This window comes from Phalangium opilio, unplaced genomic scaffold (genome assembly GCF_054372755.1).
Source record: "Phalangium opilio isolate 3A_F unplaced genomic scaffold, DU_Popi_V2 ptg000094l_1, whole genome shotgun sequence".
NCBI classification, from domain to species: domain Eukaryota; kingdom Metazoa; phylum Arthropoda; class Arachnida; order Opiliones; family Phalangiidae; genus Phalangium; species Phalangium opilio.
Window position 1 is genome coordinate 2,291,126 of NW_028324199.1, and position 24,245 is coordinate 2,315,370.

Genomic DNA, 24,245 nt, shown 5'->3' on the forward strand with positions numbered 1-24,245 from the left:
CAACTATTGACAGGGTAGTACTATGAGTCGAGCATGTTTCAGCTTCATACATGGTCCGTTGGTCGACGAGTATGATACTCGCTTTAAGTGCGAGTGGTCCCGGGTTCAAATCCCGGACGGACCCGATTTTTGCAGAAGGAATTTAGTGACTATTTAATTGCAACTATTTACAGGGTAGTCCTATGAGTTGAGCATGATCCAGTTACATACATGGACCGTTGGTCTAGGGGTATGATACTCGCTTCGGGTGTGAGTGGTCACGGGTTCAAATCCCGGACGGACCCGAGTTTATGCAGAAGTAATCGACTATTTAAACACAAATAGTAAAATTGTAGGCCTATGAGTTTAGCATGTTCCAGTGTCATACAGTCCCGTTGGTCTAGGGGTATGATACTCGGTTTGGGTGCGAGTGGTCCTGGGTTCATATCCCGGACGGACCCGAGTTTAGCAGAAGTAATTTAGCGACAATTTAAATACAACAAGTTAAATTATAAGCCTATGAGTTTAGCATGTTTCAGTGGCATACATTCCCGTTGGTCTAAGGGTATGATACTCGCTATGGGCGCGAGTAGTCCTGGGTTCATATCCCGGACGGACCCGAGTTTTGCAGAAGTAATTTAGTGACAATTTAAATGCAACTAGTTAAATTGTAGGCCTACGAGTTGAGCATGTTTCAGTTTCATAATTGGTCCGTTGGTCTAGGGGTATGATACACGCTTCGGGTGTGAGTGGTCCTGGGTTCAAATCCCGGACGGACCCGAGTTTTTGTAGAAGTAATTTAGTGACTATTTAAATTCAACTAGTTAAATTGAAGGCCTACGAGTTGAGCATGTTTCAGTGTCATACTTGGTCCGTTGGTCTAGGGGTATGATACTCGCTACGGGTGTGAGTGGTCCCGGGTTCAAATCCCGGACGGACCCGATTTTTGCAGAAGGAATTTAGGGACTATTTAATTGCAACTATTGACAGGGTAGTCCTATGAGTTGAGCATGATTCAGTTACATACTTGGTCCGTTGGTCTAGGGGTATGATACTCAATTCGGGTGTGAGTGGTCCCGGGTTCAAGTCCCGGACGGACCCGATTTTGCAGAAGGAATTTAGGGACTATTTAATTGCAACTATTGACAGGGTAGTCCTATGAGTTGAGCATGATTCAGTTACATACTTGGTCCGTTGGTCTAGGGGTATGATACTCGCTTCGGGTGTGAGTGGTCCCGGGTTCAAATCCCGGACGGACCCGAGTTTTTGCAGAAGTAATTTAGAGACTATTTAAATGCAACTATTGACAGGTTAGTCCTATGAGTCGAGCATGTTTCAGCTACATACATGATCCGTTGGTCAAGGGGTATGATACTCGCTTTGGGTGCGAATGGTCCCGGGTTCAAATCCCGGACGGACCCGATTTTTGCAGAAGGAATTTAGTGACTATTTAATTGCAACTATTGACAGGGTAGTCCTATGAGTTGAGCATGATTCAGTTACATACTTGGTCCGTTGGTCTAGGGGTATGATACTCGCTTCGGGTGTGAGTGGTCCCGGGTTCAAATCCCGGACGGACCCGAGTTTTTGCAGAAGTAATTTAGAGACTATTTAAATGCAACTATTGACAGGGTAGTCCTATGAGTCGAGCATGTTTCAGCTACATACATGGTCCGTTGGTCGAGGGGTATGATACTCGCTTTAAGTGCGAGTGGTCCCGGGTTCAAATCCCGGACGGACCCGATTTTTGCAGAAGGAATTTAGTGACTATTTAATTGCAACTATTGACAGGGTAGTCCTATGAGTTGAGCATGATTCAGTTACATACATGGTCCGTTGGTCTAGGGGTATGATACTCGCTTCGGGTGTGAGTGGTCACGGGTTCAAATCCCGGACGGGCCCGAGTTTTTGCAGAAGTAATCGACTATTTAAACACAAATAGTAAAATTGTAGGCCTATGAGTTTAGCATGTTTCAGTGTCATACAGTCCCGTTGGTCTAGGGGTATGATACTCGCTTTGGGTGCGAGTGGTCCTGGGTTCATATCCCGGACGGACCCGAGTTTTGCAGAAGTAATTTAGTGCCTATTTAAATGCAACTAGTTAAATTGTACCCTACGAGTTGAGCATGTTATACTTTCATACTTGGTCCGTTGGTCTAGGGGTATGATACTCGCTTCGGGTGTGAGTGGTCCCGGGTTCAAATCCCGGACGGACCCTAGTCTTTGTAGAAGGAATTTAGTGACTATTTAATCGCAACTATTGACAGGGTAGTCCTACGAGTTGAGCATGTTTCAGTTCCATACATGGTTCGTTGGTCTAGGGGTATGATACTCGCTTTGGGTGCGAGTGGTCCCGGGTTAAAATCCCGGACGGACCCGAGTTTTGCAGAAGTGATTTAGTGACTATTTGAATGCAACATGTTAAATTGTACCCTACGAGTTGAGCATGTTTCAGTTACATGCGTGGCGCGATGGTCTAGGGGTATGATACTCGCTTTGGGTGCGAGTGGTCCCGGGTTCAAATCCCGGACGGACCCGAGTTTTGCACAAGTAATTTAGTGACTATTTAAATGCAACTAGTTAAATTGTAGGCCTAAAAGTTGAGCATGTTTCAGTTTCATAATTGGTCCGTTGGTCTAGGGGTATGATACTCGCTTCGGGTGTGAGTGGTGCTGGGTTCAAATCCCGGACCGATCCGAGTTTTTGTAGAAGTAATTTAGTGACTATTTAAATGCAACTAGTTAAATTGTAGACCTATGAATTTAGCATGTTTCAATGTCATACAGTCCCGTTGGTCTAGGGGGTATGATACTCGCTTTGGTTGCGAGTAGTCCTGGGTTCAAATCCCGGACGGACCCGAGTCTTGCACAAGTAATTTAGTGACTATTTAAATGCAACTAGTTAAATTGTAGGCCTATGAATTTAGCATGTTTCAGTGTCATACACTCCCGTTGGTCTAGGGGTATGATACTCGCTTTGGGTGCGAGTAGTCCTGGGTTCATGTCCCGGACGGACCCGAGTTTTGCAGAAGTAATTTAGTGACTATTTAAATGCAACTAGTTAAATTGTACCCTACGAGTTGAGCATGTTTCAGTGTCATACTTGGTCCGTTGGTCGAGGGGTATGATACTCGCTTCGGGTGTGAGTGGTCCCGGGTTCAAATCCCGGACGGACCCGAGTTTTTGCAGAAGGAATTTAGTGACTATTTAATTGCTACTATTGACAGGGTAGTCCTATGAGTTGAGCATGTTTCAGTTACATACATGGTCCGTTGGTCTAGGGGTATGATACTCGCTTCGGGTGTGAGTGGTCCCGGGTTCAAATCCCGGACGGACCCGAGTTTTTGCAGAAGTAATTTAGAGACTATTTAAATGCAACTATTGACAGGGTAGTCCTATGAGTCGAGCATGTTTCAGCTACATACATGGTCCGTTGGTCGAGGGGTATGATACTCGCTTTAAGTGCGAGTGGTCCCGGGTTCAAATCCCGGACGGACTCGATTTTTGCAGAAGGAATTTAGTGACTATTTAATTGCAACTATTGACAGGGTAGTCCTATGAGTTGAGCATGATTCAGTTACATACATGGTCCATTGGTCTAGGGGTATGATACTCGCTTCGGGTGTGAGTGGTCACGGGTTCAAATCCCGGACGGGCCCGAGCTTTTGCAGAAGTAATCGACTATTTAAACACAAATAGTAAAATTGTAGGCCTATGAGTTTAGCATGTTTCAGTGTCATACAGTCCCGTTGGTCTAGGGGTATGATACTCGCTTTGGGTGCGAGTGGTCCTGGGTTCATATCCCGGACGGACCCGAGTTTTGCAGAAGTAATTTAGTGACAATTTAAATGCAACTATTGACAGGGTATTCCTACGAGTTGAGCATGTTTCAGTTATATACATGGTCCGTTGGTCTAGGGGTATGATACTCGCTTCGGGTGTGAGTGGTCCCGGGTTCAAATCCCGGACGGACCCGAGGTTTTGTAGATAGAATTTAGTGACTATTTAATCGCAACTATTGACAGGGTATTCCTATGAGTTGAGCATGTTTCAGTTACATACATGGTCCGTTGGTCTAGGGGTATGATACTCGCTTCGGGTGTGAGTGGTCCCGGGTTCAAATCCCGGACGGACCCGAGTTTTTGCAGAAGTAATTTAGAGACTATTTAAATGCAACTATTGACAGGGTAGTCCTATTAGTCGAGCATGTTTCAGTTACATACATGATCCGTTGGTCAAGGGGTATGATACTCGCTTTGGGTGCGAGTGGTCCCGGGTTCAAATGCCGGACGGACCCGAGTTTTTGCAGAAGTAATTTAGAGACTATTTAAATGCAACTATTGACAGGGTAGTACTATGAGTCGAGCATGTTTCAGCTTCATACATGGTCCGTTGGTCGACGAGTATGATACTCGCTTTAAGTGCGAGTGGTCCCGGGTTCAAATCCCGGACGGACCCGATTTTTGCAGAAGGAATTTAGTGACTATTTAATTGCAACTATTTACAGGGTAGTCCTATGAGTTGAGCATGATCCAGTTACATACATGGTCCGTTGGTCTAGGGGTATGATACTCGCTTCGGGTGTGAGTGGTCACGGGTTCAAATCCCGGACGGACCCGAGTTTATGCAGAAGTAATCGACTATTTAAACACAAATAGTAAAATTGTAGGCCTATGAGTTTAGCATGTTCCAGTGTCATACAGTCCCGTTGGTCTAGGGGTATGATACTCGGTTTGGGTGCGAGTGGTCCTGGGTTCATATCCCGGACGGACCCGAGTTTAGCAGAAGTAATTTAGCGACAATTTAAATACAACAAGTTAAATTATAAGCCTATGAGTTTAGCATGTTTCAGTGGCATACATTCCCGTTGGTCTAAGGGTATGATACTCGCTATGGGCGCGAGTAGTCCTGGGTTCATATCCCGGACGGACCCGAGTTTTGCAGAAGTAATTTAGTGACAATTTAAATGCAACTAGTTAAATTGTAGGCCTACGAGTTGAGCATGTTTCAGTGTCATACTTGGTCCGTTGGTCTAGGGGTATGATACTCGCTACGGGTGTGAGTGGTCCCGGGTTCAAATCCCGGACGGACCCGATTTTTGCAGAAGGAATTTAGGGACTATTTAATTGCAACTATTGACAGGGTAGTCCTATGAGTTGAGCATGATTCAGTTACATACTTGGTCCGTTGGTCTAGGGGTATGATACTCAATTCGGGTGTGAGTGGTCCCGGGTTCAAGTCCCGGACGGACCCGATTTTGCAGAAGGAATTTAGGGACTATTTAATTGCAACTATTGACAGGGTAGTCCTATGAGTTGAGCATGATTCAGTTACATACTTGGTCCGTTGGTCTAGGGGTATGATACTCGCTTCGGGTGTGAGTGGTCCCGGGTTCAAATCCCGGACGGACCCGAGTTTTTGCAGAAGTAATTTAGAGACTATTTAAATGCAACTATTGACAGGTTAGTCCTATGAGTCGAGCATGTTTCAGCTACATACATGATCCGTTGGTCAAGGGGTATGATACTCGCTTTGGGTGCGAATGGTCCCGGGTTCAAATCCCGGACGGACCCGATTTTTGCAGAAGGAATTTAGTGACTATTTAATTGCAACTATTGACAGGGTAGTCCTATGAGTTGAGCATGATTCAGTTACATACTTGGTCCGTTGGTCTAGGGGTATGATACTCGCTTCGGGTGTGAGTGGTCCCGGGTTCAAATCCCGGACGGACCCGAGTTTTTGCAGAAGTAATTTAGAGACTATTTAAATGCAACTATTGACAGGGTAGTCCTATGAGTCGAGCATGTTTCAGCTACATACATGGTCCGTTGGTCGAGGGGTATGATACTCGCTTTAAGTGCGAGTGGTCCCGGGTTCAAATCCCGGACGGACCCGATTTTTGCAGAAGGAATTTAGTGACTATTTAATTGCAACTATTGACAGGGTAGTCCTATGAGTTGAGCATGATTCAGTTACATACATGGTCCGTTGGTCTAGGGGTATGATACTCGCTTCGGGTGTGAGTGGTCACGGGTTCAAATCCCGGACGGGCCCGAGTTTTTGCAGAAGTAATCGACTATTTAAACACAAATAGTAAAATTGTAGGCCTATGAGTTTAGCATGTTTCAGTGTCATACAGTCCCGTTGGTCTAGGGGTATGATACTCGCTTTGGGTGCGAGTGGTCCTGGGTTCATATCCCGGACGGACCCGAGTTTTGCAGAAGTAATTTAGTGCCTATTTAAATGCAACTAGTTAAATTGTACCCTACGAGTTGAGCATGTTATACTTTCATACTTGGTCCGTTGGTCTAGGGGTATGATACTCGCTTCGGGTGTGAGTGGTCCCGGGTTCAAATCCCGGACGGACCCTAGTCTTTGTAGAAGGAATTTAGTGACTATTTAATCGCAACTATTGACAGGGTAGTCCTACGAGTTGAGCATGTTTCAGTTCCATACATGGTTCGTTGGTCTAGGGGTATGATACTCGCTTTGGGTGCGAGTGGTCCCGGGTTAAAATCCCGGACGGACCCGAGTTTTGCAGAAGTGATTTAGTGACTATTTGAATGCAACATGTTAAATTGTACCCTACGAGTTGAGCATGTTTCAGTTACATACGTGGCGCGATGGTCTAGGGGTATGATACTCGCTTTGGGTGCGAGTGGTCCCGGGTTCAAATCCCGGACGGACCCGAGTTTTACACAAGTAATTTAGTGACTATTTAAATGCAACTAGTTAAATTGTAGGCCTAAAAGTTGAGCATGTTTCAGTTTCATAATTGGTCCGTTGGTCTAGGGGTATGATACTCGCTTCGGGTGTGAGTGGTGCTGGGTTCAAATCCCGGACCGATCCGAGTTTTTGTAGAAGTAATTTAGTGACTATTTAAATGCAACTAGTTAAATTGTAGACCTATGAATTTAGCATGTTTCAATGTCATACAGTCCCGTTGGTCTAGGGGGTATGATACTCGCTTTGGTTGCGAGTAGTCCTGGGTTCAAATCCCGGACGGACCCGAGTCTTGCACAAGTAATTTAGTGACTATTTAAATGCAACTAGTTAAATTGTAGGCCTATGAATTTAGCATGTTTCAGTGTCATACACTCCCGTTGGTCTAGGGGTATGATACTCGCTTTGGGTGCGAGTAGTCCTGGGTTCATGTCCCGGACGGACCCGAGTTTTGCAGAAGTAATTTAGTGACTATTTAAATGCAACTAGTTAAATTGTACCCTACGAGTTGAGCATGTTTCAGTGTCATACTTGGTCCGTTGGTCGAGGGGTATGATACTCGCTTCGGGTGTGAGTGGTCCCGGGTTCAAATCCCGGACGGACCCGAGTTTTTGCAGAAGGAATTTAGTGACTATTTAATTGCTACTATTGACAGGGTAGTCCTATGAGTTGAGCATGTTTCAGTTACATACATGGTCCGTTGGTCTAGGGGTATGATACTCGCTTCGGGTGTGAGTGGTCCTGGGTTCAAATCCCGGACGGACCCGAGTTTTTGTAGAAGTTATTTAGTGACTATTTAAATGCAACTAGTTAAATTGTAGGCCTACAGCTGCATTTTCATGGTAGCGCGTAGCGGAAGAAACTCAGCTTTAGCGTAAAAGTAATCTAAAAATCCGTTAACACTAACATATTTGCAAATTTCATGAACGCTTTTAAACATCGCGCGTAGCGTATTTTTACGAAGATTTAGCGGATATTGAGAATACGTTCGTATCAGATCGAGATAGATATTTTCGATTGAGCTAACTTTATCAGCTTGACGTCACAGCCCCGTGATCTTCCTGCAACCAATCAGCAGTAGGGGTTGGAGAGAGATCGAAAAAAAAGAGCCCAGCAGCCTGTCACTGTGGTACGGATTTTTTTTCGGGACCGTCGGTTTTTTTAGGAAAATAAAATTTAGAACTAGACAAGTTGGGAAAACCAAAATATTACCTCTCCGAGTCAAGAGGTCTACTACAACAAACTTATTTACCTAGATATGGAATTATTTCTCTTTTTTGAAGTAAAAATTTATGAAATATTGAAGCAGTATTCCAAGCATAGCGAATAATACAGTATAGCAGACGACATTTTACATCCAATAAGGATAAATCTTGGACACATGGAAATCAGTCAATGGGGAAAAGATCAGGAAATGAAGTCTACGCTTCAGCTGTTTACCGTATATTCTGATAGCTACATTCACAACTGATTTGCAGTGTAAACACTATCGTCTCGTCTCACCCAAAGAAAATATACGCTCCGGGAATGGAAGCTATGTCTCGGGGTTGGGTTGACCAAGGAACTTCCGGTCTATGCAATTTCAATGTAGCCGGAAATACCTCGGTCAACCGAGCCTGCCTTTGGAGCGTACTAGGAGGGGAGAGACAAAAATTTACACTAGAGGAAGCTACACTTTCCATTCCTGGGGCGTGTATCTTCTTTGTCTCACCTCAACAATATTCTTAGTTTGCCAACATGAATGTTAACGTTAAATAACACCAAAGCTAAATTGTAGCTAGACGCACTGATAGTCAATGCGCACCATAAAGAGAATACAAGTTGGGAAAACCAAAATATTACCTCTCCGTGTCGAGAAGATTATATAACCTTAAGTATCCAATGAAAACGTCGACCTTTTTGCCCTCATCCTTTCCCGCGCTTTGCGCTTCCGCATTTCATCCTTACTCTCAACATTATCTTCCTCCATTTTACATACAAAAATCAAATACTCACAAAAAGAAGTGGCAAAAACCTGCTGGCTCTTTACAACCACTTAATTTGACTTAATATCCAATTTCCAACAACAATAATATACCGGTAGTTTAATTGACAACCTACTAGCATCGAAATTCTCATTAAGAATGACTCCCGCGGATAAAAAAGGGCAATTTTCCACTAGGTGGGCGTTATCTCATTAGATTTGAAAATATCATTTGTCTTTTTTAACAATGCCTAACCGTTTGGATTTTTTTAAAGCAATCTTAGCACCAAAAAATATTTTTTGATACAAAATAAATGTTTTATATTCTTATTAAGAATAAAACAAGAGGATAAAAAAGGTCTGTTTTCTCGTAATTTTTTAAGCTTTTATCATGATTACTCTATACAACAGTAACAAGGAGTGTAAACCCATTAGTGGAAGCAGTATTTTTTTCCCAAAACAATCTCGCTTATGTTTATCCTCTCTTGACTTCGCTAAAAACGTATTACTCCTACATAAAATATTAATAGACAGGAAAGGATTCATACCATTAAAGGAGCGCAATATTATCCATATTTTCATTTCATATACAGAGAAAAGAAATTATTATGTTTCTGAGAGGAGCTTCCCATTTTTGTTGTTGTTTTGAAAAAATATATCGCAATGCACGGGCCTTGATAGATATAGGAGGCAATGAATGAAATATATCACAATGCACGTGCCTTGATAGATATAGGAGGCAATGAATGAAATATATCACAATGCACGGGCCTTGATAGATATGAGGCTATGAAGGAAATATATCGCATGCACGGGCCTTGGTAGATATAGGAGGCAATGATAATCTCTCTCTTTGCACGAGAGGTTTATCTTTAATATTTAAATAAATATAATTATTTTTAATTATTTTAATCTTCAATAATTAACATTAATTATAGTTAAATCGTTTAAAATAAAGTTATACCTATTATCTTCTCAAACTTTGCTAATATTTACGTTTAAAGTGAAGGGTACCCCTCTTGGCCGCTTTTTTCAAATTTGGGGTATATATACGATTCGTTTCCATTATAATAGTAAGGAAAAAGCGCAATTGCGAAAACCTTTGGTGGCCGATCCCACCTTAGGGAGGCTAGACGTTTCTCGTAACCCTAGCTGATCGCCGCGTATATCCTAAAACAAAACGATGATAATGGAGTAGAAGCCAATGATACAGATTGGTGTCTATGTGGAGTAGACGGAAGACCAGTGGATGGTGGTGTTAGAAGCCAGTGTAAGTGCAGACTGGTGTCAATGTGGGATTGACAAAGAACAGAAGATGGTGGTAATTAGAAGCCAGTAAGAACAGACTGGTGTCCGTGTGGGATGGACAAAGACCAGAAGATGGTGGTGTGAGAACTCAAGTAGAGGAGCCATTTCCGTGACTGTGAAAGCAGTTCGGAAATGGCGAACACGTTTGCTCCGATACGCAAACTGCGAACGCGGTCACGTGGGTGTAACAACGGACAGACAGACACACACACACACAGAGACAGACAGACAGACAGACAGACACGGCCGTTACAGAACCTCTCCTGGACTACGTCACACGGAGAGGTAAAAAGGTCTGTAGCTACTACCCGTTTACCATTAGCCCTTTTACTATTCTAATTGCCACCATGATCTTTTCTTCTATTATAAAATCTTAACCTGATTATTTAATAGTGTATTTAACTTTCGGCTCACTCTGAACCGTTGATGTCTCTTCATTTCAGACACGAAAATCAAAGCCCAAAGTTTACTTCACCTCAGGCCTCAGGCCTCAATTATTTACTCTTTGTTTCACTAAGCCTATTGCGGATGATACTTAATATACCCGCCGGAGTCTAGGTCTTAGTTTTCTTCATGAAATCACTCAACCAAGGATTATTGTATATACAGATGTAGTATAGCTTAAGTAATATATGAACAGCCATTTCAAATAACAATATTAAAAAAAATCTTTGGAATATCAAAATGAAACAGAGCTTTAAAGCTACAAAAGTACTAAATGCATCATAATTACGAAAAATACTTCCACATATTCACTTTATATTATGGAAAAAGGGAATATTAAGGTTCTGTATGATTTCTTTACACATCAACACAAGGCTAACTGCTAACGCGACGCACTAGTGTAAAAATGGACGGACACACACAGACAAAAACATAGACTGCTTTTTAACTCTTTCCGTATTAATTTTGAGTTGAGAAACAAGATTATCTTTAATATTTAAATAAATATAATTATTTTTAATTATTTTAATCTTCAATAATTAACATTTATAATAGTTAAATCGTTTAAAATAAAGTTATACCTATTATCATCTCAAACTTTGCTAATATTGACGTTTAAAGTGAAGGGTACCCCTCTTGCCCGCTTTCTTCAAATTTTGGGGTATATATACGATTCGTTCCCATTATAATAGTAAGGAAAAAGCGCAATTGCGAAAACCTTTGGTGGCGATCCCACCTTAGGGAGGCTAGACGTTTCTCGTAACCATAGCTGATCGCCGCGTATATCCTAAAACCAAACGATGATAATGGAGTAGAAGCCAATGAGACAGATTGGTGTCTATGTGGAATAGACGGAAGACCAGTAGATGGTGGTGTTTAGAAGCCAGAATGTACAGATTGGTGTCCAAGTGAGATGGACAAAGACCAGAAGATGGTGGTGATTAGAAGCCAGTATGTACAGACTGATGTCCATGTGGGATGGACGAAGATCAAAAGATGATGGTGATTAGAAGCCGGTAAGTACAGACTGGTGTCCGTGTGGGATGGACAAAGACCAGAAGATGGTGGTGTGAGAACTCAAGTAGAGGAGCCATTTCCGTGAATGTGAAAGCAGTTCGGAAATGGCGAACACGATTGCTCCGATTTGTAAACTGCGAACGCGGTCACGTGGGGTCTGACAGACAGACAGACAGACAGACACACACACACACAGACACGGTCAGTGCATTACCTCTCCGTGACGTCATCGTCACTCGGAGAGGTAAAAAGTGTCAATAGTTTATTGTAAACTTATATTATGGCTAGTAAAGCCTTGAAGGATGCTAGACTTGAACAACGAAAATTAATAACTGAACAGAAAGAGAAACTTATCGAAAACGAATGTATTTGGAACCGAGGCCTAGATGCACACAAGGAAAAGAATAAAGTTTGACGCAGCGTGGAACGAGGTGGCCTTAATTTGTCAATTAAAAAATAAAAACATAATTAAATATCACATAAAATTGATTGCAAAATATGTAAAATACAAGTTTATATTTACATGACTCAACGTAATTACTTTGCATTAAAATGCGAGGAGTCCGAAGTGCCGAAAAACTCATAGTTTTAAGCCTCGGATTTCGAATGTAAACATAAAACTTCTCAGCAATGCATGTGATGTTGTTGGTTTAAATAACATACGTATTTGAATTATTTTGATATAATATCTGGTTGCCTTTTGAAGTTATGATTACAAGGTTTATAAATATCTATGAAATATTACAGAGGAAGAATGCAAGCGATTGTGGAAAACTTTAGTCGACAATTTCAGGAATATTTTAATAGTGTCACCATTACAAAAAGTGGAGATGGCTATGATGAAGAAAAGGCGTTTTCTTCTGTGAAATGGAGCTTTTTTCAGCAAATGTTGTTTATTCGTGATGTGATAGCAAGAAGGGAGTATGTTTATGCACACATGACTAGAGGTGGAAAAATCCTGGGATATGTTTAAACCCAAAAGTATATTTTTTGGAACATCTTCAAATTACTCAAGTGCATTTAATGAGGAAAGGTTTGATACCGTTGACGCTACGAATGAAGATGCTTGCGTAACATTTAATCTTAATTATATTTCAAAACCAAAGCATGCCAGCAGGAATTTATAAAGTGCTACTTGAAATCTTCAACCTGTCATTTACTCCATACATATATCTTTTTGAAGAGACCTAGAAATGGCCACATTAAAGATTCTAAGAAGAAGTTTATACATTCGTGATGCCAGCTATAGAAATGTTGTTAACGCTATTTTAACACCACAGGACTCATTTATTGCTCCCGATGGCGCAGAATTTGAAATTTTTGACACTGAATCGAAGGATATGAACAGAACTATAAATGGAGAAGTCAAGGACAGTACGTCGAAAGCTGGACAGTCTTCGAACAAATCTGATGGGTAAAAATATGGATAAATTTGAAGGCGTCTTAAGCAAGGCTGAACTTGGTTGTTGTCATTCAAAGTTCTGCTTCAACGACGGTAACGTCGGATGAGAGCGAAACTACCTTGAGGGGCAGAATGAAAAATTTGGAAGGGAAAATCGATTCAAGAAAGAGGAAAAGACAAGATGGAAGGGAATCTGATGACATAAATGCCCCCATCTTGAAAGCATTGAACGGATTAAATAAGTATAAATTAATATCATAATTAATTAATAGTCTTTAAGAATTAAATTTAAAGCGCTTTCAAATAACCAAAATTCTTGTTTTTACTAGTGATATAGCAATGTTAAATAAAGAGACGCCTGCTGATCATTGCAGTTTATTTGGGGAATATGTTGCTAACCTGTTACGCCAAGTGCCAAGTCATTCAAAGCCAGAAATTGAATGTAAAATAATTCAAACTTTAAATAATTGTAATCAAGATAATACAATAATGTAATTTGTGTATCATTAAAAGTTGCATTATCATTTATTTTTTGGTAATTCTACTTTGACATATTTTATAAATACAATAAATAAATAAATAAATACAATAAATAATAATACTAATAATAAAATTATTTGAATTTGGAATATAAAGTCGGAATGAAAAATTTAACTACGAATTGCAACTTTTCAGGGTCACGATTTCTACAGCATTTAGTTCAATTTTCTGATCTTGGATTAATCACTCCTGGTAATTCCCATTGCCATTCAATTTCACCGTGTTCACTACAAAGGTATTTGGCAAACGTATCTTTGTTATCGTTTGCTTCTTTGGAGAAATTACGCGCTGATGTTGGTGCCATATCAGATAAACCTTACGCTGGGTTTTTTTCAAGCATCTATTTCCATCCTTTTTCGGCGAACCCTTTTAAACAATATGTTTTATAGTCAGGAGTTTTGGCTTCCTCTGTAATTAGGAAATTATGAGGGACAGTTGTAGCCTTCACTACAAAATCAACATTTGTAGGCTTCATTGCGATGGGTCTAGTGTATACTCTCCACCTTGCTGCGAGTATACCGAAAGCACTTTCTACACATCGTCTGGCTCTACTGAGTCTGTAGTTGAACAGTCTCTTTTCACTGTTTAAATCCTTAAACGGGTATGGCCTCATAAAGTTCGGCATAAGCTGAAAAGCTTCATCACCGAGGAGTACGTGTCTCACTTTTATATCCGTTCCTGGAAGAGTGCTTTAAGGCGGTTTGTTAATATTTTGGGAAGTTACATCTTGGCCAAAGTCCGAAGACTTAAAAAACACCTCCGTCTGAGCTTGATCCATATCCGCCAACGTCAACGGTTAAAAATTTATATCGTGCATCAGCAACTGCCATTAGATTAATTGAACTAAACCCTTTGTAATTGTGATATTTCGAACCCGAACTGGCTGGTTTGATAATGTTTACATGCTTGCCGTCAACTGAGCCACAACACATAGGGAAATTTTCATCTGTTGTAGTACAGTTTAGCGGCAGACTTCCATATTTGCTCTGATGGCTTGGGCATGTAGATCGGTTGGAGAACTTCACAAATGGCTCGGCAAGTTTTGTTAATTATGTTGCAAGTGGTTGTTAAGCCGATTCGAAAGGCGTACGACATGCTTAGTCTCTGATCACCTGTAGCCAGAAAACGAAGAGCAAGGGCTAATCGTTCTTCCGAGTTTATTAAGTCGCTTCTTCCAAAACACTGTGGCTAAAATTTGTGTCTCACTAATGAGAGGAGAAAGTCTAATTTCTGAGGTAACATTCTAGTATAGTTTCTAAAATATGCGTGGTCATGTTGTCTCATAGCTTTCAACTGAAAACGACAAATATTGATTGAAATCATTGGCTTATTTGCTCATACTCAAATTTACCAGTGTACGATGTCCTTCCCTATTTCTTTTCCTCCAAATAGGATGAACCCACCATCTTTTCTTGCGGTATTTTTTTTGGTAGGCACCCGATTCAGTACTAGTAAAGCAATCAATAATAATTTCTTGCGCAAAAGAGCGTTTAAAAGATTCTTCCGATTTCTTTGCTTTTGAACCGCCATTTTTAAAAACCTTCAATAATGAACTTTCAACAATAAGCTAGCGCTGGTGTACTCCTCGCGCCAGCTCTCTCAAAAGCATGAAAATAACCACGCGCTCAAAGTTCCTCAGACTTTAGCGGAAACGCAAATTACGCGCGTATTCCGAGCTCCAGCGCAAAACCGGTTTTCGCTCACGCCCACGCTAACAACTCGGTACACGCTACCATGAAAATGCAGCTTCAGTGGATGAATACACTGCCAGGGCCCCTAGAGATCCTATTGCTCTTATAAAATCCTATATTTTTGAAAATGGCCTATTTTATGCTCTTACTTCACAAATCGTCCTAAAAGTCCTATATCTTTGTGATTTCGAAGTATTTATTTATAATACTAGCTGTAGGACGTTTAATCAGGGAGACTAAATTTGAACAGATAATAATATCGCGAAGATCGCTTCGCTCGCTTAGGAATTTTTATCCTCAATTTTAACATAATTGCTACGATTTGTTTTGTTTTTATATGAAAATATAACAATTACTTTGCATTCTGAGCTGCGCTCCAATATAACTCAATATAATTTCGCCTTAGACCTTTCATATAAATATCGAAGCTGACAAATTGAGCTCAATTATACGACTAACCTTTAAAATATTTTTATTTATTAAAAGGAATTATGAAAATCCGTTATCTCTGAAAAACATCTATTTTTACCATACCCTTTTAAATAGCATTCTTTGCTTACTTTATTTGTTTTTTGCTTACAAATTAGCCCCATTTTCTAGTAAATCTAAATGTGTGTCTTCATGTGCCCTATTTTTTATTAAATCAATATGCGAAGTTAAAAGCAAGATAGAAGCTAAATTTTTACCCCCTTTTTTCCCTTTTCGTTCCGTCAAAGAAGCTTATTCTCCTCGAGTTTGAAACCCGCAATTGTTCATTATCGTAAAAAGTATCCACGTTCAAGGCTCGGAAGACAAGTAAACTATAAGCGGTATATTTGATCTTTAAATTTTAGGTTTGTTGTTTTAAAGATATTGTCAATTAATCAAGGTTTAAGGGATTATTTTTAGTTAAATTGAAAATAAATTTAGATCAATGGGGTTTTTTAAGGCAAAAAGGAAAAAATATCCGTTCTACACATTATACCTTGCCAGTATCGAATAGATCCCATAAGCCTTGTATTAAAACGATGACATTTTTCTTATTATTATGTTTCTTGCTTACAAAAAATTACAAAAACGAAATGCCATCTCTTTATATCGTTACAAAAAGGCAATAAAAGCCAAACAAAAAAGCAATATATTTGTCATTTCAAGACAACATCACAAAAAGTGAAGTGTAAAGATGAGCGTACGTTTTTGATTTTTCATTTTTTTAGTCGCAGTTGTTTTGTTGAGGAAATATTCTATGCCTAATTTCCTGTTTCCAATCATGCCTATCATTACCAGGGACTTGACTAAATACATTTGACTCAACATCAGTGTTTTCATAATATTCAGAACCCCAGCGTTACATGGAAACAGAAAAGCGATGCTACATTTTTTCAACTTGTTCCGTTTTTAAGTTCTTTCAACTTGTCTAGAATTTTACGATCTGATTTTGTACCTCTTGGTATGAGAACTGAAGCCGCGTTAATATCTCCTATTACTAGTCCAGCTCCAATATACCTAGATCTCATAGCTAAGCATTCGAAGGCTTAAAAAGAGATGGCATTACCTACGGCACCACCGAATGCTATTTGATAAGACACTTCTGAAAATATGCGGCAATATTGGTAGTTGCGACCAAGAGTGCAAGAAACTTTGTGTTAAAATATTTGTATGCTTTAGCAAGCTTTTGACACTAGCATTCTGAGGTACTCCAGTTAACCCGAAAGAAATATTCCATTACTTATTCCACACTATTTTCATTTTCATACTTGACTATCTCATCCTCTTTTAATACATTTATTGTACATTCTCTATATCGTTTAAGTAGAAATGGGAACTCAAATATATACTATTCACCTCCAAAGATATTTTAAGTAAAACAATAGCCCAGATATGGTGGATTTCTTTTCAATTCCATATTTTGTTCATGTGTGTTCCAACAACACCTAGTGTGAAGGCAAAAACCAAACGGATGATTTTATGGGTAATTTTTTAAGATCCGTATTGCTGCAAACACAAACTTTATTTAAAATCTGGGTTTTTCCAAAGAGGAACTAATTATTTATTAAATTACGATTTTGTTTGATAAAACTCTACAAGCAGGGGTTTTGAGAAATGTTTATTATCTAAGTTGTAAGCTCCCTCCCTACTTGATTTTCAGTTAGGGCAGAATGCGTTCAATCACAATGGTGGTAAGTTCAAAAATGTGAAATGTTAAGAATTTTTTCTCCTTAAGTCCCCTAGGTTTGATAAACTCTGTAAAATAAGTTTCCAAATGATAAGAGGCGAATTACAACAGTTATGGCTGATTACCATAATAATCTTACCCACAAGCTCTTTCCATAAAACAGATTTCAAATTGCAATTTCTTCAAACAAATTGAAAGGAAGAAGTTACATCTAGCATGACTCACATACCACTCCTAACAACCAACGTTGTTTCATTATTAAAAAACATTTATTTGGCAAAATTCTAGGTAACTTTCCTTGTTTCACTGCGTTCTAGAGCAGTTGGTATCTTTATTTGGAAATAAATGAAGACTTCCATCAACATTTCTCTTCGACTAACAAATTATTAAGAAAGCTGCACTTGCGTTCCGAGAGCACAATAAGGCTTGTCAGAGAAATACGCAATTCTCTTGGACCTTAAATTGAATTTAATCAACTAAAGTTAAGTTTCATTAGAATTACGACCTAATTTCAACCCTTAAAAAAACACCCGCCTCGTGGTCTTCGAAGAAATGACTCGAATGAATGTTGCTGTGAAAAATAGCGGAAAATATGTCTTGTTCTTGTATTTATAAACAATTCAGTAGCAAAAAGCATCGATCCAATGTTTCTAGGAAACACACCAACATCAATTTTTACATCGTGAATTCATGGGTAAACTTACATAGAATGATAATTAAATCAAGTGCCTTTTTTTTAGATATATATCATTGACTGTTTTCTCACTTTCTCTTCTACAAAATGTTAGATGTTTTAAATTCTAGAAACCCAATGACCAAAGGTTTAAAAGCACCGATTCGTCTTTCAAACCTAGGAAAAAAAAAGATCTCATTAAAACAAATAAAAAGAACCAGTATTTAATTTAACGGATTTAGAAGGAAACTTGATATTTCATAGTGTTAGGAAAACGGCCATCTTGGGCTTTGGTGTGACTATTCAAAGCCTATTGTCAATCGTGGAAAAATATGTAGTACCCTGTAATGCTTCACTGAAGTATAAAGTTATTTTTACTATATTTAAGCTTTTGTAACCACGTTTTGTAAATTATGTTATATTTATTTAAGGCACCTCTTAACTCACAAATTTTCTCAGGACCACCTAGAACTATATTTTAACACCATCCCTCAGAGGGGTGGCTGGAATAATAATCCCACATCTAGGCAATTCACTGCGGCCTAAAAAATCCTTTGGTCACAAAAATTTAAACATCCAAAAGCGTAAATGTTATCGGTTTGGACAATACTCACGTCCCATATCTTTGTGAGTTTTTGGTCCCAAAAACTGACAATTAAACTAAGCATTATTCTCAAGAAGAAGGTATTGATAATTTCGTTATGTTTCTCTCCGATGAAACATCAACATGCCCCTTTTTTCGAGTGAATATTGTAAATTATATAAGTGGCTTTTTCCGCAGAAAATTAAAATGGGAATTGAAACAAAACACGTGCTTATACGCTTTGGACGAGAAAAATTCTCCAACTGAAACCACAACTTTGCCAAAGTAGACCAACACAAGCTTCTAATTCTCATAAAGGACAACGGTGGCCTTTTCTATTCATCCCCTTGTGTGGAGAATATTTGCAGTCTAACAGCAAAAGCCATATGGTTTTTAGGGCCTGGCCAAAAAAACTGATAAAAACATAAACTTAAAAATCTAATGCCTTGTAAAGGGACAATTAGTTTCAGAAAACATTTTTCCAACTTTAGCAGAACACATGTTTGATGATGAACTTGACTTGCAACATCACGTCAATGTTTTAATCAAAAAATTGTTAAAATTTACACAAACTTTCGACTTAGGAAAATCAGCAATTATTTAAATAATCAGCTCAAAAAGGAAGCTATCAGGAAAAAATTGACAAAACTTATATTTTTCTAAGGACAATAATAACCCTCGCAGATATAATTACCAATTCATGTTTTATATTATACTTAGGGCCTAAATGGCCTTTGTCCATGCTTTGTACCCTACCAAAAGTTTTTATTCATAATTTGTTTAAACCTCAAATCGTAGCTAGGCATAATATCTTTGAAAAAAAATTATGTTATATTGATTTGCGAAGTTACGACTCTTAATTTAATTTCTTCTCAAAATAAATCGTTTCTTTTCTTTGCCGAAAAGAAAGAGCTTCGTATTTTTAGTTTACCTTCGCCGCCTGTAGGGGGGCACCAGTCTTTCACCCCATCACACATGCAAAGAGGCGAATGCCTTAAACCGTCACAAAGACTGACTCAACTGTTACTCTTGTATGTCTATGGACGTAGATGTAAAAACGTACCCACCAACATTTCATACGAAGAAACCTTACCTATATTCGGATTCACTCCTCAAAATATGTTGGAAACTATTCCAAGCAAATGCAAAAACTTAAGCTATGTCTGCACTATTGCAAAACATTCGCTGATCTCGCTATGCACGCTATGCTCGCCGACAAAATCGCCTGTACATACTCAGAAAAGTTCGCGCCTAGCGAAGACAGCGAGAGAGACAAAAATGTTCATCGAGATGAACTTTTTACGTCGATCTCGCCGACGTAGGCGACGCACGACCAATCAGCGTCCATCTCTTGGTCGCGTGGGATAAGTTCTGTCAATAAATCGGAGAAGAAAAATGGCGGACATTTGCAGTAAATTGAAGCGTTTAGCTCACGCTAATAATTTAATTATATCACTCCCCTGTTAATTCGAAAACAAAACAAAAACTCCCATCGCTGAAATAATACTAGAAACTTGCAACGCTATTTGTAAAGTGTTGTTGCCATTGTACATGCGTCCTTTGACAAAAGACAATATTATTTCAATTGCGGGTGATTTTTATCGACTCTGGAAATTCCCTAATTGCGTTGGAGGCATTGACGGCTAACATGTAAATATAGTGGCGCCAGCAAACAGTGGATTCAAATATTTTAATTAGAAAGGCCACTACAGTTTATTTACTGATGGCAGCTTTTGATGCCAACCTTGTATTCACCTTTGTTGATATTGGTAACTTCGGAAGAATTAGTGATGAAGGGATTTTTGGTGCATCATATCTTGGTATTGCAATTGAAAATCAGCACTTTTTCCCGGAACCACGAGTTGTTCATAAGAGCCATGTACAATTTCCGTTTGTTTTTGTCGGTGATGAGGCATTTCAGCTGAAGGGAAACCTCATGAGACCATATTCAGTTAAAAACCTACCAGAAAACAAATGCTTAATGACGGGCATTCAAGAGCGAATCCAGGTTCTGCGGAGCACTGTCCCTCTCAGCCCGAAAATGCTGAACCGGTCATAAAAGCCAGTGTGACGCTCCACTATTTCCTGATGATAAAGGATGATAACTTGGGCGAAAGAGCATTTTGTCCAAAGGATTTTGGGCATTATGTCAATGCAGAAGGCAAGGTGCTTGAAGGGCGTTGGCGTCATGAGCCTGGAAATGTTTTACCTACAATTAACCATCAAGGATCAAGCACCTACAAAACAAAATGCGTCTGCAATCAGGGATGACTTGGAGTTTTTCATGGGTGAAGGGCAGTCTGAATGGTAAAAGAGATATAACCCATAAAGGAATTGACCGCAATCATCAGTAGACGTTTCAATAGTTTTTGTTTACTTTTTTTAAATCATCTAAAAAGGTTATTAAACTTATTCTGGCATTCCTTTTTTCCTTGGAGACAAAGTTTTAAAATCTTGTAATAAACTCAATAAAATAATTCTTCCGAGTCTCGATTCTTTTTGTTTGAAAGGCAACATTACGTTTGTCCAATAATTTCATTATTATGTTTCATCATTTCAAGAAGCATCGCTTCGGTAGTATCTTACCTGCCTCGTTTTTAAGCTTTTGCGCATAGCAAAAGCTTTATACGGAGACCCCTGGAAGCAGGCTGGCTGGCAAGCAGGGAGGCAGGCAGGCAGGCTGGCTGTTTCGCGTTCGCGTACATTTTCGTAAATTTAAATTACGCGGCAGAGCTCGCCGGAATTTTATTCTCCACCGCACTAGCGACATCTACACTAAATTCGATCATATTATCGACGAGAAAATGCGGTCTTTCGGAGGTAGCGGGTCTCGAACTGACGACGCCGGTGTGGGATGTGGATACTCAACGTCTGCGCCACTACGATTGTTGTTTAGCTATCGATATTTTCCCTATACTTTTCCACGCCTTTGCTTATTGGTAGCGGGAATGGAACTGACGTTGCCGGTGTGAATATCCCTTATTTCGGGTTTTGTTAAAGACAATATCACACTGCAAAAAGCGTTAATATGCCTTGGGGCATATCTTGTTAATTTTTGCGCGTCTGTCATAGAAGGCGCTCAAAATTGATAGATTTATACGGGATCTTTCGTGTTTAGTGTTTACGCGTGCGACGGTGCGAGACAGGCAAGGGGGCTCGCTTCGGGATTTTATCTCTCTCTGCCACAGCTCGCTTGTGCGACGTTCCACTAGACCTCCGCAACTCTGCTTGGTGAACGTTGGCATAGGAATCAGAGCGTGCGCTTTAAAATTTTTTAACTTTAATCTTAATTATTCTTTAAACTGCGGTAAATTAAAGAATTGAAATTTGGGTTTGTTTAATTACTATTTATTGATGTTACTTGAGGAAAATATAAATTTTTTGAACCTAATCTAACCCATATAAACCAAACCTAACCTAACCCAAATAAACCAAACTTAACCTAACCCAAATAAACCAAACCTAATCTCACCCAAGTAAACCAAACCCAGCCGAACCAAACCCAACCCAACCTAACCAAACCAAACCAAGCCCAACCGAACCTTGTTTGGAGGTAAGAAGATTATTTATATAATGAGTATTAAAAGCCCGCCTTTTGCCGCGAACATTTTATAAGCAATAATAGAAATATTTTGGAAAAGGTGGCAGCTAATTAATAGTACAATATTTTGGAAAACGTGGCAGCTAATTAATAGGACAATATTTTGGAAAAGGTGGCAGCTTGTTAATAGGAAAATATTTTGGAAAAGGTGGCAGCTAATTAATAGAACAATTTTTTGGAAATTGTGGCAACGAATTATTGAGACCATTGTTTTGGAAATTGTGGCAACGAATTATTGAGACCATTGTTTTGGAAAAGGTGGCAACTAATTACGTAACTAAATAATCACGAGACCAAACCGTCCCGAGACCAAATAGTACCGAGACCGTAAAATCAAGAGACCAAATAGTACCGAGACCGTAAAATCAAGAGACCAAATAGTACCGAGACCGTAAAATCAAGAGACCAAAAAGTACCGAGACCGTAAAATCAAGAGACCAAATAGTACCGAGACCGTAAAATCAAGAGACCAAATAGTACCGAGATCGTAAAATCAAGAGACCAAATAATACCGAGACCAAAAAATCACGATGTCAGATGGTCCCAAAACGAAATCGATGAGACCAATAAGTCCCGTGACCAAATCAGCGATACCATATATTCCTGTTCCGTGCCGATCTTGTTTAGGCAATTTCAATAACCTCCAATCTAGAAACGATATTGAACCCTTATCTTGCAAATGTGTAAGTTTAGGGGTAGAAGGGTGCCTAAGCTGATAATGTAAAGTAGTTCAAAGTCTCAAGATATTATTCCTTTAATTAAAATTAATTTGAAATTAATTTTAAATTTAAGTGATTACTCACAAATTTCACAATTCGTCTTAAAGATATTCCAAGATCGGAAACGCCCCTAGTTTGGCTATAATGTTCTTCTAAGTCAGACGGGGCGATATTTTTATTGTACCTTCATAAAATTGCTGTTCTCACATCAGTGTGCTAAATCGAATATATGTTGAGCTTAGTGTTTCACATAGTATTTGCAATTTAGATTATTGCTGGATTTCTAGTTGACTCCTGGGATGTTAAAATCGCCGAGAATGACTATATTACTAACATAATCGCGAAGTTCAGTATTGAGATGGTTGGTTAGATTTTTGTAATCAAGGACGGTTAAGCTCGAAGGGAGATAAATACCAAGTAGTATTTTCCTGTTCCGCGTGAAGAATAATTCAATCCATGTAGCCTCAAAATTCTCTTCATATTCTGGTCTACGGATGCTTTTAATACAAGTTTTCGCAACTAATAATGTACCATGCCCATAATTGTCAGGAAAGTAGTCGTTTTAGAAGTGCTCGTGGGATAACCACGTTTCTGTTACGCAGATTATGGGAAAGTCTAAAATTACTAAATTCAGAAGAAATTTTAAAAAAAAGTTCAGCTAGCTAATTGGACCAAGTCATCTTGCGACTTATTGCCACTTATCTAACGCCTTTACAATGCATAGAGGGGTGGTGGCTAGCCCCTATGCCACAGCTAACCGACAGCGCCCTATACTAACTATTACCGTTAACCTCATCTGCTTTTGTACGTAAGCCTCTAGTATTTTGATAGAATATTGGAAATGTGATGTGGCTAGTCATGAATAGTTGTCACAGTGTTGTTGGAATCTTCAGGGATATATTTCAGGGAGTCATATAACCGACCTCTAAATTCGCTCACCAAACAATCTGCTGGGAAGTTACTTGGGTCTTTAAGTGTTTCGAACTCGTCTTCCTCTGAGGAAACGTGAAAAGTCGCGTAATTATTTTTTGTATTCATGCAGGTACAGATATTAGTTTTGAGGTTGGTGTCCGAATTTATGTATCGTTTCAATGGGTCGTTGGTAATATTGGTTGGTAGCCATGATATAAACATGGCTTTCCTTCATTTAGGTCTTTCAATCGCCTTTATCTTATCGCTTTTTTTGCTTCCGGTTAAATATTTTCTATAATTTTTTAATCTGACTTGGGTTTTTTCAGTGGAGGGAAGATTAGCTACTGTGTCCTTCTTGAAGTTTTGTGCTGGAAGAAAGCCGCGCGAGGCTCCTTCCATTAATTTGTTCGCAAAGGAGGGACCCATATATATAATGTGAAGATTGCACTCCTAGTCTGTTCAGTTTTACTTGTTTTATGTACTTTAAGCTACCTGATCTCCGCGTGCAGATTTGCTATTTCTGATTTCATTGCCTC

General features: G+C 39.3%; 17 non-coding genes across 17 annotated transcripts; all 17 read left to right on the forward strand.

Annotated features, from left to right (window-relative positions):
- Window positions 1-848: 848 nt before the first annotated feature.
- TRNAP-CGG (transfer RNA proline (anticodon CGG)) lies at window positions 849-920 on the forward strand. Its single transcript has one exon. It is a non-coding gene; the product is annotated as a tRNA-Pro (tRNA).
- A 247-nt stretch (window positions 921-1,167) lies between these two features.
- TRNAP-CGG (transfer RNA proline (anticodon CGG)) lies at window positions 1,168-1,239 on the forward strand. Its single transcript has one exon. It is a non-coding gene; the product is annotated as a tRNA-Pro (tRNA).
- A 249-nt stretch (window positions 1,240-1,488) lies between these two features.
- Window positions 1,489-1,560, forward strand: TRNAP-CGG (transfer RNA proline (anticodon CGG)). Its single transcript has one exon. It is a non-coding gene; the product is annotated as a tRNA-Pro (tRNA).
- A 564-nt stretch (window positions 1,561-2,124) lies between these two features.
- Window positions 2,125-2,196, forward strand: TRNAP-CGG (transfer RNA proline (anticodon CGG)). The gene has a single exon. It is a non-coding gene; the product is annotated as a tRNA-Pro (tRNA).
- Window positions 2,197-2,285: 89 nt separating this feature from the next.
- TRNAP-UGG (transfer RNA proline (anticodon UGG)) lies at window positions 2,286-2,357 on the forward strand. Its single transcript has one exon. It is a non-coding gene; the product is annotated as a tRNA-Pro (tRNA).
- Window positions 2,358-3,083: 726 nt separating this feature from the next.
- TRNAP-CGG (transfer RNA proline (anticodon CGG)) lies at window positions 3,084-3,155 on the forward strand. The gene has a single exon. It is a non-coding gene; the product is annotated as a tRNA-Pro (tRNA).
- An 89-nt stretch (window positions 3,156-3,244) lies between these two features.
- Window positions 3,245-3,316, forward strand: TRNAP-CGG (transfer RNA proline (anticodon CGG)). Its single transcript has one exon. It is a non-coding gene; the product is annotated as a tRNA-Pro (tRNA).
- Window positions 3,317-3,881: 565 nt separating this feature from the next.
- TRNAP-CGG (transfer RNA proline (anticodon CGG)) lies at window positions 3,882-3,953 on the forward strand. Its single transcript has one exon. It is a non-coding gene; the product is annotated as a tRNA-Pro (tRNA).
- An 89-nt stretch (window positions 3,954-4,042) lies between these two features.
- Window positions 4,043-4,114, forward strand: TRNAP-CGG (transfer RNA proline (anticodon CGG)). Its single transcript has one exon. It is a non-coding gene; the product is annotated as a tRNA-Pro (tRNA).
- Window positions 4,115-4,524: 410 nt separating this feature from the next.
- Window positions 4,525-4,596, forward strand: TRNAP-CGG (transfer RNA proline (anticodon CGG)). The gene has a single exon. It is a non-coding gene; the product is annotated as a tRNA-Pro (tRNA).
- A 403-nt stretch (window positions 4,597-4,999) lies between these two features.
- Window positions 5,000-5,071, forward strand: TRNAP-CGG (transfer RNA proline (anticodon CGG)). The gene has a single exon. It is a non-coding gene; the product is annotated as a tRNA-Pro (tRNA).
- Window positions 5,072-5,318: 247 nt separating this feature from the next.
- TRNAP-CGG (transfer RNA proline (anticodon CGG)) lies at window positions 5,319-5,390 on the forward strand. Its single transcript has one exon. It is a non-coding gene; the product is annotated as a tRNA-Pro (tRNA).
- Window positions 5,391-5,639: 249 nt separating this feature from the next.
- Window positions 5,640-5,711, forward strand: TRNAP-CGG (transfer RNA proline (anticodon CGG)). The gene has a single exon. It is a non-coding gene; the product is annotated as a tRNA-Pro (tRNA).
- Window positions 5,712-6,275: 564 nt separating this feature from the next.
- TRNAP-CGG (transfer RNA proline (anticodon CGG)) lies at window positions 6,276-6,347 on the forward strand. Its single transcript has one exon. It is a non-coding gene; the product is annotated as a tRNA-Pro (tRNA).
- An 89-nt stretch (window positions 6,348-6,436) lies between these two features.
- Window positions 6,437-6,508, forward strand: TRNAP-UGG (transfer RNA proline (anticodon UGG)). The gene has a single exon. It is a non-coding gene; the product is annotated as a tRNA-Pro (tRNA).
- A 726-nt stretch (window positions 6,509-7,234) lies between these two features.
- TRNAP-CGG (transfer RNA proline (anticodon CGG)) lies at window positions 7,235-7,306 on the forward strand. Its single transcript has one exon. It is a non-coding gene; the product is annotated as a tRNA-Pro (tRNA).
- Window positions 7,307-7,395: 89 nt separating this feature from the next.
- Window positions 7,396-7,467, forward strand: TRNAP-CGG (transfer RNA proline (anticodon CGG)). The gene has a single exon. It is a non-coding gene; the product is annotated as a tRNA-Pro (tRNA).
- Window positions 7,468-24,245: the final 16,778 nt, after the last annotated feature.